Source organism: Octopus bimaculoides, chromosome 3 (assembly GCF_001194135.2).
Source record: "Octopus bimaculoides isolate UCB-OBI-ISO-001 chromosome 3, ASM119413v2, whole genome shotgun sequence".
Taxonomy (NCBI): domain Eukaryota; kingdom Metazoa; phylum Mollusca; class Cephalopoda; order Octopoda; family Octopodidae; genus Octopus; species Octopus bimaculoides.
In genome coordinates, this window is record NC_068983.1 from 82648521 (window position 1) to 82654707 (window position 6187).

The window sequence follows — 6187 nt, forward strand, 5'->3', positions numbered from 1 at the left end:
ATATATATACATATATATATATATATATATATATATTTGTGTTATATGCATCACTATCAATCTACGTATATATATACTTATGCATACTTGTATGCATGTGTGTGTGCATATATATAACTGTATAACACACATACGGGTGCATGTATACATATATATATATAAAGAAATACATGCAATCGCAAGCATATACATGCTCACAAAACACATATCTTCACTCACTTTCTCTCTCTCACGCATACACACATAGACATACACGCACACATACACATGTATATATATATATATATATATATATATATATATATATATGCAAAACATAACATCCTTATTCATATATGCATATATTTTACAAATATAAACAGTGTACAACTAACAAACACGCACATTCAAGTATACATGTATATTCATATATTCGTATACGTCCGTATGTATGTGTGCGGGGTGTGGGGCTGTATGTGTGTATGTGTGTGTGTAAGTGGGTGTGATATGCCTATATAAAGCTGATAGATGTAGTGATATGAATATATTAAAAGTTATAAGAAATTAAGGCCTAAAAATAATATAATATGATATAATGCAAAATAATGGATCAAAACTTGCGTATAATAAAAAGCGAATAATGAAATTTGCGATAAACGTAACGTTGTATATAATATTTCAGTTAGTGTTAAACAGTAAAGATATATTAAGTTTAAGTTTAAAATTAAACATATAAAATAATATAGAATAATATAGAATGGTATAATGGATCAGAATATGTGTTTAATAAAAGGAAGATAAAAATCAATTAATTTGCGATAAAGGAACCGTTGTACGGGAAAGGTGGGGAGAGCGAATATGTGGGATATAGTGAATATTGTAGTAGGTGATAAGTGAGAAAAAAATTATAATTGGGAAACACACGTACGCACACTCATACTTCCACACATATTTACGCATACATACGTAGAGATTTATGCATACGCATACACATTAGACGCAAAATTGCTCAGGTACATATTTATACACCTGAAATGCATAAAAATGTACATGCATGTACATGTATACGCATGCATACACAAGCTCATATATGCATACAAATATATATATATATATATATATATATATATCCATATATATATATATATCAAAATATATCTGCACACAAACACACACATACGTTAATAGATATATGTATGTATGTATGTATGTATGTATGTATGTATGTATGTATGTATGTATGTGTGTATGTATGAAACTATTGCAATGTAAAAGACATTGATGAAATTAAATATAAAAGGTAAAATCATATATGGTATGATATAATGCAACAAGCCTTGTATTTCATAGAAAGAAAATAAAAATAAAAATCCATCAATTATCGTTATGAACAACTGATAGTTTTAAAATCTTTGTAAGTCATAGAAATGTTGTGCGCAAGCAGTGATAAGCTTTCATAGTGTTTGTTGAATAGGGAAAATGGGGAAATGAGTAAAAACTTTGTTTGAAATGGTTTGATATCGTGTCGATATAGGCCTTGGAAACACGTTCTGTCTAGACATTTCATACGTGGAAGACATAATCTCTCTGTCAAAATTTCAAAATATTAAGCTACCTTTTTTCCATGTATTTCCTTGCTGACATTTTGGCATACAGATATAAGTACATCTACGTAGGTACAGTGACTAGAATGTACTTTAACTTTCTTGATAACAGCCAAATGGGCATTTATATCCTATCAGGTGAAAAATAATGCGAGATAAATAGTGGGGTGCTTTAGCGAGGTCTATTTTTCTCGTCTGAAAAATATTAATTCATTCTACCAGAGACAAATTGTTTGGTATCTTCACCCATGACGTTCTAGAAATCCAGCACTCTTGGACATTTTATATCCAGACATTTTCTCATCACAACACTCATGTCCTCTACATAACTTGATTACAAACCTCCTTTCCCCCAAAGTACACTAAATTTCATTTATGCTTGTCCAACTTCATATAAACCATTGGGTATGATCTCAATTATACAAGCACATGAAACGGTGCAATCAGGTCAAGAAAACGGCACTACAAAATTTAAACGCATCACTAGCATTTCCTTGTCTTTAATTTTTTTTTCCTACTATAACCATCTGAAAGCCACCCGAAATGTATATTACGTAAATTGAAATTCCAGCTTCAGCTGTAAAGATTTAAAGCTTCCAATTTCTTCTTGTCCTGCATTTTTCTAGGTTCTATTAATTTAGAAGATATGCAGACAGACATACACACATGTACACACGTATATATCTATCTATATATATATATATATATATATATATATATATATATATATATATGCATACAAGTATGCATATATACATATGCTTATATACATAAACACACAAGAATTCCTGTATATACGCATATATATATATACATAGAGAGTGAGAGAGAGAAGGGAAGAGATACAATTACATACACATGTACACCGTACATGCATAATTTCAAACACATACTTAATACATTGTATAATTCCAAATATATACTTAATACATTCATTCATTAAAAAAAAGTATTATCATATTTAAGGTATGTGTGGATAAAATCAATACTTGTATTTATGATCTGATATTGATATTTATTAATTTACATGTCAAAAGAATCTTATGACCACTTCATTTATTTCTTCAGTGCAGACAACGAATCAACTCACTGGAGCTATTTATAAAATGTCGCCTTTTTCAGACATTACAACTGTTTGGCTCATCTCATCTTCTTACATATTTCCATTTATATATTTCCTCTGCTCTCTTTCTATACCATTTTTAGAATTGTACAAACATATCTGCAAGAATTTTCTCTAAATGCAACCAAAAACATGTCAGTTTTATTTCTGCTGACTGAAAACAAAACAAAAACAAAAACAAAAGTACAAAGATGAAATGATGACGATGATGACTATAAAAATGATGATGATGATAATGATGATGATGATGATGATGATGATGATGATGATGATGATGATGATGACGACGATGGTGATGATGATGATGATGATGATGGTGATGATGATGATGATAAAATACATGAAATAAAAATACAAGAAACAGTTAAACGAAGAGAGGGTTTTGTTATTTCAATTCCAGATGTTAAGGAGCTCGAGAACTTATGAAATAGTCGAATATGATGAGTGTTGGTCCCTTTAACAAGGCATGCTGATGATATTTTTATGTCTTTACACCTTTTAAAGGAGCTGGAGAAAAGATCAGAATCTTTTATAGGAACGGAGAAAGTCCCAAAACTAAAATTCTGACGTAAACATATTAGAACGATTTAAGGTGAGGTAACTCTAAAGAAATAATAATAAGAAGAATAGACAGAAAAATCGCTTTTCACAAATCTGCTTTTGCCATTAATATTCTGAGGAGCTTTCCAAGATGATTCCGTCAAAAGTACGAAGCAGGAACATCCAGCGACTGAGGTATGGTATACGTGTTGAAGGCTTTCGAAAAGAAGGGACTATTACAATGTACTTACAAATGACATGACAGATTTAAGGCATGGTTAAATAGTCACTGACATGGTTGGGAAATAAAACCTCATGCTGTTCTTTCTGTTGTTATGAAACTCAGTAGTTTCCTGGCGTATTTAAGCATAAGCAACAATGCGTGCATGTGTGTGTTCGTATGTGTGTATGTGAAATATGTGCATATGTGAAGTGTGTGTATGTGTTTGTGTGTTTATGTGAAGAGTATGAGTGTGCGTGTGTGTGTGTGTGCATGTTAGTGTGTGTGTGTATGTGTGTGTGTATGTGTGTGTGTGTGTGCATGTTAGTGTGTGTGTGCGTGTGCGTGTGTGTGTGTGTGTGTGTGTGTGTGTGTGTGTGTGTGTGTGTGTGTGTGTGTGTGTGTGTGTGTGTGTGTGTGTGTGTGATTTTAGTCACGCAGTTATTTCATCAATATCGATTGCTGAACAGTTAATTTGTGGAATCTAAAGAAACAATATAGATTTTTTAAACACAAGCATATATACATACAGACAGTCATGTACACACACCGTAAATGATGCCTTAAAACACACTCATAGAGGTATTAGTATGTTTTAAGCTTAAAATATATAATTTCAGTAAAGTGGTGTCAGCAGAATTCTTAGAACGCAGGACAAAATGCTTAGGGGCGTTTCATCAGTCATAACTTTTTAAGTTCAAATTCCGCCGAGGTTGACTTTGCTTTTCATTCTTTCGTGATCGATAAAATAAGTACCAGTTGACTACTGGGATCGATGACTTAAAATCCATTGGCGCTTTACTTTTTATATGCTTCACTTAAAGTGCTTCATATAAACAAATGTAAAGGAGGTCAAACTAAACTAAATTAGGGTATTTTGTCATCTATAATCAAACAAGGGGCACGAAGTAAGTTTTATAATATTGTATAATGCAAGGCAACGAATCAGTAGAATCGCTACAGCGTTTGATAGATAGCTGTGAAGTTTTTTTGTTCTGACGTTCTGCACTCGGAGTTCGAATTCAGCAAAAGTCAAAAATACATTAATCATTTCAGAGTCGATTATAAAAAAAGCCAATCTAGGCTGATGGATTGACGGAATTGAAGATTATCGGACAAGATGCTTTGTAATATTTGTTCTGGTTTCTTGCGTCCTGATGCGAATGCCCACGAGGATAACTACTCCGCACCTGCTGCGTAAGACTTTAAGGACAGTGTTTTCCTTTGTCAACATAAATGCATCAACTACCAGTCGAGTCTTCTACTGAAAATCTTGGCCAGGCCTGCATGTATAGACACAGATATATGATCCATACTATCCGAGAGAAGTCCACGAATACATAATAATACAGCACGTATAATATTGATTTCAATTTTTGGCACAAGGCCAGAAATTTCTGGGGCGGATCTAAGTCTATTAATTCTACCACAGTGCTTAACTAGTATTTATTTTATCGACCCCGAAAGGATGAAAATAAAAGTCGAAATTTGAACTCAGAATGTGAAGACAGATAAACTACCATTAAACATTTTGCCCGGCGTGCTAATGACTTTGCCAGTTCACTGCTTTTATAACAGCTATAATATTAGCTAGTAAGACATTTATTATTCAACAAAATTTAAATAACTTAATGATTTTAGATTTTTTCTTGAACTTGGAGTATTGAGACAAAAATTTCCGCAATAGATTTATGTGAGAAAGTTTTGTTAGCTGGCTTTCGAAACACCATTTTGATACATCAAATTTTGACACAAATGCCTTCAAATTTTGATACACGGCCATTAGTTTTTGAGAGATAGGGAAAATTGATAACACGGACCCAAGTAGTTGACTGGTACTCATTTTATCAACCCTGAAAGGCAAAGTCGACCTCGGTGGAATTTCAGCTCACAACGTAAAGACGGACGAAAAGCCACTATGTAGTTTGTCCGACGTCCTAACGATTCTGCCAGCTTGCCGCCTTTGATATATCAATAAATAATTCTTTCTACTATAGACACAAGGCCTGAAATTTTGTGGGAGGGGGCTAGTCAATTATATCGGCCCCAGTAATTAACTGGTACTTATTTTATCGACCTCGGCGTAATTTGAACTCAGAACGTAAAGGTGAACCAAATGCTGGTAAGCATGGCGTGCTAACGATTCTGTTAGCGCAACGCCTTTGATATACTAATAAGTCCTTTCTACTGAAGGCGCAAAGCCTGAAATTTTGAGGGAGGGGACTAGTCGATTACATCTACCCAGTGTTTCACTGGTACTTAATTTATCGACCCCGAAAAGATGAGAGGCAATGTTGACCTCGGTTGAATTTGAGTTCACAAGGTAAAGTTAGACGTGCTAAGGGTTCTGCCTTAGGTATATCAATAAATAATAAAAATTATAGTTCTCTCGTGAAACCAGTTTTAATTCATCATTATTTTATGGCGTAATTGAAACACATAGGTGCATATTAGAAATATTAGAACAAGAGGGTTTCTTTTTTTCTTTGGAAATATTAAGATTTAATAAGGACCTGAATATATCAAACTCTAAAAAAAGACTTGTTAATGGGTAGGGTTACGAACGTGATGTGAAAACATGGTTTAAATTTACATTTTTGTTTTTTTAAGAACGACTCTCCCAAAATTGAGGTGCGTCAAATAAGTACATGCAGCTTAATAACCATCAGATACGGCATATATATATATATATATATATATATATATATATATATATATATA